Here is a 14,140-nt window from a genome sequence, read left to right as displayed (position 1 = left end):
GGGTTCCTAAGATAGAGTCTGTTTCTTCTATAGTTCTTTCTGATGTATAAGTTTAACATAAATCATTTTTTAATGATTGTGATTTTTTAGTTTGAGGGTCACCCTGAATTTGATCTATCAGGGGAAAGCTATATGCATAAAATATATGGAATTTGGAGATGAATGCCAGAAGATGTAACAAGGAAAGTTGCAAATGGCTGCCTCTAGGTATACTGACAGGGCTAAGAAAGAGCTGTTGATTTTTGTTATATATATGCATTTTAGTGCTGTTTGACTTTTAAAACTATGTGTTATATTGTTTTGATTAAAATGAGTCATAATATTTTTTAAAAAGCAAACTCCATTTTCAAGGCATCATCACTGTGCTATTATTTACATATAGTAATTTCATTTAATCCCCACAGTATCCCTATGGATTACCTATTATTATTTTTACCTCAAATGAGATAGAGAAGGCTTAGAGAAGTTAGGAGACTTGTCTAGCTGGTGTTACAATGTCTCTATGTAAGAGGCAGGGTCAAGATGGGAACCAAGGTGTGTCTGCTTCCAAAGACTACCACCTTAACCCCTAAACTGTAGTTTAATATGTGAATCACTCACTTAGTTCGAAGCTGAATTTTAATCTGCTCCATACCAGAATTTCATACTATTATGTAACTCCGCAATGGAACTAGAATATATGTATTTTTTTTCTTACTAACAAAATTGCTTCTTATCAATGTTTAGGCTTCAAATGGAAAAATAGTGATTGAGTAAATTCTTCCATCATATTCCAGGGGAATATGATGAATATCCAGCATGTTTAAATTTGTTCTGAGGAAAAAAGTATTTACTTTTACTTAATACTTAGATACATTAGATGCTTAGATTCCAGATATTGGATTATAATACCACATAAATTTAAATATTTCTTAAAAAGTATGCTTGTAGCATCTTTTTGTATAAGGAAAGTATTTATAATTAGGAGTTTGATTAAGAAGAACTGATTTGCTTTCATGAATTTTCCAAGTTACCAATATCCAGCTATATTATCTTACTTTAGGAATTAAATGTGATACAAACTTCATCTACTAATTGCTTTTAACAGCTGCTGTAGATATTTATTGCAAAATGTCATTGAAAAGACAGATTTAATATATTAGTTTAGTACACATGGTGATTTAAAGATTAGAGTATGTTAAATAAACTGTGTCAGAAATTATAAATAAACTAAAATGAGTAAAATTATCCTAAAATTGCTAGACAAGTCTTCACATTTAATGTTACATTAATGAGTTTTGTACAGAGACTGTTTAGAATAAAATCCTTTTTCATCAGATGTTGCACATATGCCTTCACTGTTTGTTTTTCTTCAAAGTAAAACTTAATGAAACAGCTAATAAAACCCAATTTTACTCCTGATCCTTGAAGGAAACAAGCCCTTGAAGTGCACCCACTGTTTATTCTTTTGCACTGGTTTTTGCTACTTTTCAGCATGTAAATTTTCCAGTAATGGAAAACAGTCAAAGCCATAAACCTTTTCTTCCAAGTTTTATAAACCCAGTATTTATTTCTTATTTGTAAAGTGATTGCACAATGGGGAAACATGCTTTGCACACATACAGAGAAGTTTGGTCTCAGATCTTCATGTTCACCTCCTGCTGGCTTCAGGAGGGCGTAGTGCGTGTGCATTTAAATGGATCTTTATTATGTAAATAATGAAGAACCAGAATGGGGGATTTAACTCACCCCCTTTTGGAGTGAAAGGCATAAATGAGACTTCTATACCCTGTTACTCTCATAAACCTGAAAATGTATTAGATTGGTGAATACCTTATGAAAAAGAATTGGCCTCCATGAATTAGAAATATACAGATGGCAGATGTGTACGTACCCCAAGTGGCTTTTCACTACCCATAGCATATGCCATTCTGTGTCTTCCTGGTTCTTTTATGGAGAGGATTGTTTTTGACTTTGGTGACAGGGTGGAGGTGGATATTTGGGTTGAGATAAGAGTCAGTGTTACTCAGAAGTGTGGCCCTGGATTGGTACCAGTGCAAGGAGATAAATGCAGAAATTGAAAATGAGTGCTTAGAAACTTGTAAGTAATTTGACAGAGTAGTATTATGTCTGTCAAATATAATTTGAAAATCGATACAGATAATGGGGGAAGCTGTGTGTATGTGGGAGCAGAGGTATATGGGAGGAACTCCACCTTTCTTTCAAATTTTCTGTGAACTTAAAACTGCTCTAAAAGAATAACAACTTTATCCTTCTTCTTCTTCTTTTTTTTTCTTAAATTGAGACTTATATTTTATATGTTTTGAATTTTTTAATTTCATTTTTTTTTCTAGTAATTCATTTTAGTGTTTTTCACAAAAGCATGTCTATGACAGATTGGAAATAAAATTCCTGATCTTTTACCACAGATGGTTTGAAAAGCATTTGGTCTAGGATGAGATTTTCAAATGTTGATTTATGTTCCTTTGCCCCATTACATAGCATTTGGTATTCAAATCTGAGTAAAAAGAAAAGGCTATCATTTATAATTTCAGGACCCTAACAAAACCACTCAATGACACTGAATGTTTAATGAGCTAAGGGTTGGATAGTAGAACCTGAAATAAAAGTAGTCTGTGTTTCCCATTAAGGGCAGGTCCTTATGCTCCAATGACCACTGGGTGAGAATTGGTACTGACATTTTCATAAGAAAATCAGAAAGCCTGACCAGGATTTGTGTCCAAATGGAGGTAGGCTATTGCCAAATTGAGATTTTAAAAAATTAGGGCAGGGTTTTATGTGGAGGAAAGTGAAGAACAGAGAAAGCTGAGCTGTGTTGTGTGTATCACTCTTGAAGTGTTCGAACCACCATCGGATACTCTGTGGGCCTTGACAGCAGAGTGTGGGTAGAAAAGGGAGAGCATCAGTGGCGAGCTTCGTTTACTTCTCAGTTTTACCCAGCACATTTTAATGCTACTGAAAATCATGGTGAGGGATGTCTCTTTGATACGTATGTTATTCGTAGCTAATACCTGGACAGACAATCAGAATATAAAGCTGAAATTTATGTGTTATATAACCTTGCATCATAAAAGTGTTATTAAGTCATAGAAGTTTAGCATTAGAAGGTTACATAATTCACCTTCCTCCTGATACTGCTTCTAGTAAGATGGATTACGATGAATTAGCTTTTCTCTAGCTCCTCTAGGTATGAGTTTATGCCCATGGTGCTGGAGGGGAGGTAACTTGGGATAGCATTCAGGAAGTAGGGATCCCAAACCTTGATTGATCTAAGGATGAGATTTACCCAGAGGATTGTCCAGGAATAATATGCTGAGCTTGGGAGAGAGACAAGAGGCTAATCAGGGAGAAAGTTGGAAGTTGAATACTTGAACAGTCTATAAGTGGGCTCAAGATACTAATGGTCATAATTCATTAACAATGTCTCGTATACCCATTCAGAAATTTATAGTAGTTGAAATGATAAATGAGCATTATTTAAATGACTCTATATGTAAAGTACCTAAATTCAGTAGTTATTTTGGTGTGGCACCTGTGGCCAGAAAGTTCTCTGTATTAGCCATATCATACAGCACCTATGCTTGACGTTGGACCTTGAATCATTCCAGTGTGTCTGATTACGTACTTCTCATCAGTAATACTTTTTAATTTTTATAATTATGGTAAGCATATATATATGTGTATATATATATGACAAAATGTACCATTTTAATCGTTTAAATTAATTTTTAAAAATTATGGTAGAAAATGCATGACATAAAATTGACCATCTTAATTCCTTTTTAAGTGGTTCAATTCAGTGTAAGTTTTAGTAGTATTACATACATTCATCATTATTTAGCTATCACCACCATCCTTCTCCAGAACTTTTTCATCTTAGAAAACTAAAACTCTACCCATGGAACATGTCCCCATTCCCTCTTCCTCCCAGCTTTAGGCAACCATTTTCCTTTGTGTTTCTATGATTTTGATTTTTCTAGTTACCTTATTTAAGTGGAATCATATAGAATTTGTTTTATTATAATTGGCTTATTTCACTTAGCATAATGTCTTCAAGGTTCATCCACATTTCAGATTTTTTCCTTTTTAAGGCTGAATAATATTCCTTTGTATGTGTGTATGATGTTTTATTTATCCATTTGTCTGTTGATGGATATTTGGATTGCTTTCATCTTTTAAAATTTTGTCTTTAATACATGTAAAATATTTGTATTTTAATTTTGGCTTGATTTATCATTATCACCATCATATTATTTTATAATTTTGCTGACTTAGAATTTATACTATGATTACTTTTTATTACATTTTCTGCTACTGAGTGTTGCTAAATAAAACATTGATTTTGTTATTCTTGATTTATTATTTACTTAGTTTTTACTTTTGGTGATAAAAATTAGCCAAAGTTACATTCTTGAAAGAATTTTGTAACTATTACTTGTTTTTGGAAATAAAAAAATATTTATTTTTAAAAATCAAGTAGTGATTGAATGTGATTTAATTAGGTTTGTTCATTAAAAGGCTTTCTAGCTTTAGAAAATACATTTGTGAAAATATTTTTAATCACACATCAGTTGATATGCTATATATTTTGTGAATATGTCAAAGTTTTAGTTTTTAGAATAAAAAATCAATGATGAATTATTTGAACATTTATGAAATTTGTTTTGAAAACATTTTTTTTTTCTTAAAGATCTTGTTTATTTGACACAGGGAGAGAGAGAGAGAGAGAACAAGAAGGCAGAGCAGCAGGCTGGGGGAGAGAGAGAAGCAGACTTCCCACTGAGCAGGGAGCCCGATGGAGGGCTTGATCCCAGGTCCCTGAGACTATGACCTGAGCCAAAGGCAGAGGCTTAACTGACTGAGCCACCCAGGCATCCCTGTTTTAAAAACATTTTAGTGAACACAGAAGATTCCCTATTCCTGTAAATAGATATTTGTAGTTGTCAAAGTCTGTAGGCCCCATTAGGTCTTTATATTTGAAAAAGATTTAAATTTTACAGATACTGTACTTTTCAGTCTTAATGGATAACCTTCATTGAAGCTGGAAAGCCTTCATAAAAAATAAGTTGAAGTCACTAGTTAGGTGATGAAAGGAGAATCATCCCAAACTTGAAGTTGTGTGCTCAGTAACTTTCTCCCCTCAACCTAAATGCATTACTGGCAGGAAAAATTATTGTGAAGACAAGCTACAGAGCAAACAGGGCCGGCACCTCACCACAAAAACTCATCCTGCACAGGAAAAGACTGGAACATTCTTAAGTTTTGCAAAAGGAATTAAAAAAACAAAATCTTTTTGAGATTGGTTCTAACAATGAGCTTTTCCAGTATATTTAGATTAAGCTAAATAAACCAGTTATAAATAAACCAGTTTAAAGGTAAAACCAGTTTACCTTTAAAAGCTAAAGCCAAGTTGCCTCACATAAGGATAGAAGCCCTCATTTTACCAGCCAATCTAGATGTCGAAGTCAATAAAGCAAAAGAGATGGAAAAAGCGGTACTCTCAAATAATACTTGTAAATACATTGATGATATGTCAGATGACATAAAGAAAACATTAATCCAGATTATTATTAAATAAAACACGTTAGAAACTGCCAAATTCCAGTGCAGCTAGAATTCCTAGAGAGAAATGCTGGGAAGAATATCAGTTCTCTGTAAAGCAATACCAAAAGAAATTATTGGGATGAAGTATTGAAGGTGGTGAATTCATACTTTGAAACAAATAAGGTATTATGGAAACATGCTTGGGTTTGTATACTGCTGGAGTGAGTGTGAAGACAGGAGGATGTAATGGCCGTCCATTAAAAGTCATGAAAACACTGGTGCCTGGGTGGCTCAGTGAGTTAAAGCCTCTGCCTTTGGCTCAGGTCATGATCTCAGGGTCCTGGGATCAAGCCCTGCCTTGGGCTCCCTGCAGAGAGCCTGCTTCCTCCTCTCTCTCTGCCTACCTCTCTGCCTACTTGTGATCTCTGTCTGTGAAATAAATAAATAAAATATATTTTTTTTAAAAAGTCATGAAAGCACAGAGATTAAATAATATATTTTATTCTCAGAGAAGCCCTTTTCTGTAAAAGTTTGCCTGTACTTGAATTTCACATAGTCTGATATGTCTAAATGGAGAATATGTATAGCTGAAGCTGCTTTATTCACATGTTTTCAGCTTCACATGAAGAAATGGGATTGGAATATAGCTTTCCACTGTTTTGTACTGAAGGGTGGTCTGTGTCCAAAGAAGTGGTCTGTCAAAGTTGATGAACTAGAAGGAGAATTCAAACTTTTTCAAACTTTTTCTGTAAACAGTTCTTGCTTTGAAGATTTGTTAAAAGGTAGTTACTGCCTTGAAAAAAAAAAAAAGTTTCATTAGGTGAGTGAATAAACCTAACAGAAAATTGCCAGGACCTCATGATAATATATTTGCATGTACTGATAAAATTTATGTATTCAGTGCAAAATTTAGCCTTAGAAATCTTCTTAAAGAAGATTGATTTGTGGCATTTAGTTTGTTGCACAGTTTGAAAAGTAAAGGCTGATCATTAGGACAAGTAGAGCAACATCTTGTATAGTTAGGGAAGAGTTACATCATGGATTTAGGTGTATGATTTATTTATACTATTGTAAGAAATTTTCACGTTACATTTGTTGATGAAAGTAAAGGAAGGTCTGTTTGATTTGCTAAGTGATGGCAATTTTGAAGTACAATTTAGATTTGAATTATCCAAATTCTGGTTAGGGATGAGAAAGGAATTTCTATCCCTTGTCTCTGTAGAGAGAGAAAGTAGATCAGCTTGGGGCTGGAGGTAGGAATGGGGATTGACTAATAATTTTGTAATATAAAGAAAATGTATTTAAGGTTTTTTTTTCCACTAAGTTTCATATGGACACCACCGGATTCCCTCAAGTTTACTCCATTATACTGTTCAAATATGAATTTTCATGTGTGTCATGATGTGAGAAGTTTAGGAAGCAGTGGACTGAATCCTATGACAGTCTGGAAAGCCAAGGCAAGAATGTTAACTGTGACAGGTCTCAAATTCAATAAGAGACTTCTGAGAATAGAGTAAAAAGCGAGGGCTGGGAGAGGGTCAAGTTTCAGGAAATATACCTACCGACTGGGCATGTGTGATGGAGCAGAGCCTGTAGTATCTTATGTCTTACTGAGGTGGGGATAGATATGGACCAGCAGTAGTGGGATGGGTAGGTGGCAAGAGGATGATGAACCAGACTCAGCTGGACAAAGCCAAATAGCTGGTCAGATGGCTTCTTAATTATAAATAAATAAAATATATAAATCAATATATAAATAATATATAGTTTATATTACAAATACATAAAATTAGAAATAATAAACTTTATTTATAAGTATATAAATAAAATATTGAAGAATAAAAGCCTAGGAAGAGAAATAGATTATTCTAGACTTCTATAATTCACTCATGGGGACTGATCAAAATAAGTTAACATTTGAAGGAGAAACCTATTTTTTGGGGGAAAAAACCCCACTTCACTAGTAATTACTTTGTGTCAGGTTCTATTTTTAGTGTTCTGTATATATTTATTCAGTTTAATTTTATACTGGTTGGCAATAGTACTCATTATTACTCCCATTTTATAGGTGAGGAAACTGAGGTCACTCTTATTCATGGTAGAGCTGGTATATAAATTTGGGCAGTTCAGCTCTAGAATCTGTGTACTTGACTCCATGCTCGACTCCTTCTCAAGTCTGTGGGAATCCTAACTACTCATTTCCTTCTGAACTCCCACCCTGATCTCAGTGCAGACTGCACACCCTGGGCCTTCTCCTGTGAAGGATGTCGTCTATGGTGGGTTCTGTATTAGGGCCTCCTCCTAGGTTATTACCAATGGGGCCCACTTCAGTTGCTTTTAGGGGGGTAAGTTGATGAATATAGTATGATCTTAAGATGTCATCAGCACCCCATTATTTATGTAGCTATGCGTTAGCATATGGTGGCCACTAAGTACATGTGGCAATTCAAATTGAAATTTAAATTAGGTAAAATCATATCCGATAAAAACTTGGTTCTCTGATTACAGCAGCCACACTTCCAAGTGCTACTGCCTACCATTTCGGACAGCACAAGAAAGTTTTCCATCATCATAGCTGGTTTTATTGGACAGTAGCATTCTTGCCGGTTCTCTTCTCCAGGTCTGCTTCATCAGAAGTGAGAGCTTGTTTCCTATTGGCTTCTAACTCCTCAGGTTGCCATAATTCAGTGGCTGGCTCCACTGATTCTGTCTTTCCTCATTTTGTAAAAGACAGCAATACCAGAAAATAATAGATTTTTGTGGCCATTAGGTGCTGGTTCATACAAGATTTGCATTCTTTTTTTTTTTTAAGATTTTATTTATTTATTTATTTATTTATTTGTCAGAGAGAGAGAGAGCACGAGCGAGAGCGAGCACAGGCAGACAGAGTGGAAGGCAGAGTCAGAGGGAGAAGCAGGCTCCCTGCAGAGCAAGGAGCCCGATATGGGACTTGATCCCAGGACGCTGGGATCATGACCTGAGCCGAAGGCAGCTGCTTAACCAACTGAGCCACCCAGGCGTCCCCAAGATTTGCATTCTTGAAATAGTTCTACAATACTGTTGATCTTGCTGTCCTTACCTTATTCTGCAAGTATCATAGTCACAAACTGAGTTCTAAGAATTCTGTATATGACAGCCTGTCACACTTCATTTCCTAATGAACTTGAAGGCATCTGTAGCTCTTGTGGCTTAAAAGTGGACATTACTGTTCAGCAAGAGCTCCTATAGGTATGTAGTTGGATTTTTGCACCCAATTTTAGGATTTTTTTTTTAAGGTTTTATTTATTTATTTGACAGAGACACAGTGAGAGAGAGAACACAAGCAGGGGGAGTGGGAGAGGGAGAAGCAGGGTTCTCACTGAACAGAGACCCCAGGGATATGGGTTTGATCCCAGGACTCCAGGATTATGATCTGAGCAGAAGGCAGATGTTTAATGACCACCCAGGCACCCCAATTTTAGGTTTTTTAATACAGCCTGAGTATCATCTCATTTTTTCCCAGTTGTGACTGAGGTTTGGGGTTTGTTTGTTTGTTTGTTTCTAAATTAAATGTTGATTTGATCACCTGAAAACCATTCTTCTTATTATTATACCCAGCTTTAATAAGCATTCTTTTGTAGGTTGGCTAAAAAAAAGTCATGTCAAACTGATCTTTTTTTTCCTTTTGATAAGGTTACCAGATGGGCAGGATGTTATAGAAGTAGTGTTTGATCTCAATGAACTCATTTAGAATGTTTTCAGGGGCTGGCAGTTAGGTGAATAAGGACTGCAGAAATCACATCAAATTTGAGAAACCGGAGAATATTTAATCTGCGGAAAACTAGACCATTTTAGATATTCAAAAGACTGTGTTGAGTGAGCAATGTTGATCGGGAGGAGAATTTACTGTTATCAGAGGAAGTTGTTAAGGTTACTTATGAAAAATATAAAGTTACTGTTAGTATGTATGGGGGAACACACATAAGTTCCCAAGACCTTGGGGCAGCACTACATAAGCAGGGGTAACTGCAGGATATTTTCATTCTTGCGACCACAAAAGTGAAGTGAGCCAAAAAACACAGAGGGAATTAAACGAAGTAGGGTTAAGTTTTCATTAAAGGCTGTGCGGTGCATTCACCACTCCTGGTTGCCCTGGCAACCAGGCTCCCTTGCATGCTAATGGCATTATAATGAGAAAAAAACCCACATGCAAATGCAGTAAATAGTAATTAGAGGCAGAGCCATACATGGAGTGGAGAGCTCCACCTTGGGAAGTTCTGGGGAAGAGCTGCAGAAGGGTTTGTACTGAAGACAAAGAGGTAATGAAAGAAAGACTTTGAGTTACGTATAAAAGGGTTGAGTCTATATAGAGCACACTTCAGCATTTGCCTCCTGCAAATACCTGTTGTTTCTCCAAGCAGAATTTAAAGTCAGAAGTCATGCAGTTGTACATTCCCACTGTCATAACCATTCTACTTGTTGGCATCATGGAATGGAAAGAATCTTAGCTGTAATTTGCCTTGGATGTGGATCAGCTGCAACAGCTTGCTGGTTGGAAAGTCTGTTCTGCCCACATTGGACGGGGCTGGGCCCAACCAGACAAGGGTCATTCTTGGTGAGGAGAGAGTAGAGACTTTGTTCAATGTTGCTTCAGTTGAAACAAGTAGGACCAACAAGGGATCTTATTTGGTGAATATAAGGTATAACAGATTAAGAATACATACTATCTACATCACTGGAAATGTGTCAGAGATGCTGGTTGACTGCCTCTCTCAAATGTGATAGTGTTTTTGATTTGTCCAAATGGTTAGATTCAGAGTCTGTGAATCAGTGTTCAATTTCATTCTCTTCCCTTTATTTCATTTTATTCAGGCTCTTCTTCTCTGTCTTTTCTATTTTTATTGCCACTTGTCTATCTGTGTATCTTTCTTGGAAATGACTAGAAAATGTTATATCTCCTGCTGCACGTTATCCTAATTCTTTGATTTATCTTTTCAGTGTCACCTGAACCATAGATTACTGAGTGAAAAATCACCAAAAGTAGCCATGGAGATTCATAAATTTTTACCATTCTTTTTCCTCTTTAAATTAAAAAAGTTTAAAAATTTCACAAGAAATGCACATCTACTTTTGTAAAAATTTGCATTAGTATATTATATTATTAGTATATATATATATAACTTTAACTGTTAATAATATACTAATGCAAATTTATATATATATAACTTTAACTGTAACATATATATATATATATATGTTACTTGAAAACTATATATAACTATATATAGTTATAAACTATATATATATAGTTTTCAAGTCCCTGCCAGTCACCTCTCATATCCTCTGCTAACTCTCAATCCCAAATGCCAGAGAAAGCAAGTGCCAAGAGTTTGGAGAGTAAACTTCAAAATCTCTTTCTATGAATTTATATGTGTGGTTATTATTTATTATATACATGATTAAGATATTACTATCTAACACTTATTGAGTGATTGCTATGTATCAGACACTAATCCTTTTTGTACACTAATTCATTTAATCCTCAGATAACCTCCCTTTGAGGGATTTTACAGAAGGAAGAAGAAAGGCCAAGAAAAGTTAAGAAAGTTGCCTAAGGTGATAAGCCAAATTTATATCCCAGAAAGTCTGTTTTGGAGCTCATGCTTTCTCTCATCACACTATCCTGCCTGTTCTGCAGGTAACATACACATATAAGTTTTCTTTTTCCATGTGTCTGGAATCAATCATTCCATAAGATTATTCTTCAAGTAGTAACTTAATATTTAGAGATCATTCCATCTCAGTAACTTACCTCATCCATTTCTTTTAGTTATTCCATTTTATTCTCTTGTTCAGATATACCATAATTTAAGCAGTCCCCTATTGTTGAGCATTTAATTTGCTCTAACAAATGATAATTTATTAAATATCCATGCAGAGAGCAGTTTTCATGTGTGCTTATATATTTCTGTAAAATAAACAGTTCAAAATGGAATTGCTGAATGAGAGACTATTCTCACTTTGCATTTTGACAGATACTGCAAAATTAGCACAGTTATCATTCCCTTCTTGAAAATACTCTGTGCTTAGCATCTGGGACACTGACCTATCAGTGTCCTTCTCCCTTGAAACTGCTTCTCTTTGGCTTCCTCTGCTGGTTCCTCCTCATCTCCCAACAGCTGAACACTAGAGTGCCCCAGGGCTCAATCTTTGGATTTCTTTTCTTCTCTAGTTAGATTCACTCTCTTGGATATCTTATCTGGCTCCTTGGCTGTAAATACTATATATTTACTGATGGCTCTTAAATTGTATTTTTGGTGCCTATCATGTTCCTGAACTTCCAGCTTTTATATCTAGCAACTTGACATTCCATTTGAATGTGTATATGGCATTGCACATTTTTGCACATTTTCACTCATTTTTCCTTAACCTCCCTCTCCACCCCAACCCACTTCTTCTACCAACTTCCCTATCTCAAGAAATATTAGCTTCCAGTTGCTCAGGACAAGAACCTGAGGTTCTTTTTGACTCCTCTGTTTCTCTTGCATCCATGTTTGAGCCATTAGTAAATCCTACTAACTGAATCTTCAAAATATATCCATAGGGGCGCCTGGGTGGCTCAGTGGGTTACAGCCTCTGCCTTCAGCTCAGGTCATGATCCTGGGGTCCTGGGATCGAGACCCGCATGGGGCTCTCTGCTCAGCAGGGAGCCTGCTTCCTCCTCTCTCTCTCTGCCTGCCTCTCCGCCTACTTGTGATCTCTGTCAAATAAATGAATAAAATCTTAAAAAAAAAAATATCCATAATCAACCACTTCTCGCCACCTGGACTGCACCACCCTTAGCGCAGTCTGCGTCATTTCTCGCCTGGCTTATTGCAGTAGCTTCCTAACTAATGCCCATTTAGAATCTGGTCTTTAAACAGCAGCTAGTGCAGTGGTGTTTACAATTAATAGAGTGATCTTTTAAAAATGTGAGTCCCGTCATAGAATTCTGTGGCTCAGAGCCCTCCAGTGACTTCCAGTTTTAGAATAAAATCCAGAGCTTTGTTGATGACTTCTAAAGCCTAACTGGTCTTCACACCATTTCTCTCATTCCCTAGTCTTAAGTTCTGTCATTCTCTTACTCTATCATTCTGTTCCAGCCATACTAATGTGCCTGCTGTTTACACCATGGGGTGTAAATGGCACTTCCCATTTCTATTGTCTAGTGTGTTCTTCCCCCAGATATCTTCATGACTTACTCCCTTACTTGTGTTATATCATTACTTACCATATCAGTGAGGACCTGCTATCTATCTACCTTATGTAAAATAGCATCTAACCTGATAATATTCAATCTCCCTTACCCTAATTTATTTTTATGGCACTTAAAACCCCCTACCTTACATATTGAGTTCTTTGTTATCCCTTCCACTCCGCACCCTGTCCTAGAGAATACAAGCTCTGTGAGGAGAAGAACCTCTGACTGTATTGTTCACTGCTATATCACTGGGGCAGAGTGCAATACTTTGCATGAGGTATGTGCTAATAGTACTTGTGGAATGAACGAGAACGTGGACAAAATTTCTCTCTAAACATACCGTAGCAATTAATTTTCCCATTAAAAAATATATGAGTATGCCCATTCTCTGATACTGTATAAAATTAGAGATTCCTGATCTTTTTAAATTTTTTCATTCTCAAAGGTAGAAAATGATATATTGTTTTGATTTGCATTTTCCTCATTACATTGATGTTGAGCATATTTTCATATGCTTATTGGTCACTGGCATTTCTTCTAGGAGTTTTTTGTTTATGTCCTGTGTCTGTTTTACTGTAGGGTTGTTTATCTTTTTAATATTGATTTGTAGGAATAACTTATATATTATGACTATCAATCCTTCATTTCCTATATGTACTGCAAATATTTTTTCCTAGACTGTCACTTCTCTTTTAACTTTGTTAATAGTATCATTTGTCATATAGGAGTTTTAAATTTTTAATAAATCTGCCAGTGTTCTGCTTTATGGCTTCTGGGTTGGAGTTTTGCTTAGGAAATCCTTTCTAACTTTAAATTCTGAAAATATTCTCTTTTATTTTCCTCTAGACCTTTATTATTATTATTATTATTATAGTTAGGACTTTAATCCATCTGGAGTTTATTTTGGAGATTGTGTGGGATAGTAAGATAGTTTATTTTATTTAATGTTGAACCAGTTGACTTCATGTTTATTATTGGCTCATCCATTCTTCCATCTATGATCCAACTTTTTATTATATATTAAATTCTAACGTGAGTCTACTTCTAGACTCCACATTCTATTCTAATTCTTGATCTGTCAAGATTTTTTTTATTATCTGTCACAAAAACATTGATTTTAATTATTGCTAGTGCTCTTTAGTTAATTTTGATATCTTTGATATCTGATAATTATACCATTCATTGCTCCTTTTTTTTTTTAAGATTTTATTCATTTATTTGACAGACAGAGACCACAAGTAGGCAGAGAGGCAGGCAGAGAGAGAGAGGGGGAAGCAGGCTCCCCACTGAGCAGAGAGCCCGATGCGGGGCTCAATCACAGGACCCTGGGATCATGACCTGAGCTGAAGGCAGAGGCTGTAACCCACTGAGCCACCC

General features: G+C 35.7%; 1 protein-coding gene across 2 annotated transcripts in view; it reads left to right on the top strand.

Moving 5' to 3' along the window:
* ATG10 (autophagy related 10) overlaps nucleotides 1–14,140 on the top strand; it is a 237,446-nt gene that overhangs the window by 34,242 nt on the left and 189,064 nt on the right. The gene's annotated exons all lie outside the window — the stretch shown is intronic.

Source organism: Neovison vison, chromosome 1 (assembly GCF_020171115.1).
Source record: "Neovison vison isolate M4711 chromosome 1, ASM_NN_V1, whole genome shotgun sequence".
Taxonomy (NCBI): Eukaryota; Metazoa; Chordata; class Mammalia; order Carnivora; family Mustelidae; genus Neogale; species Neogale vison.
Note: the sequence above shows the minus strand (reverse complement) of the source record. Positions and strands in the feature narration are given on the sequence as shown.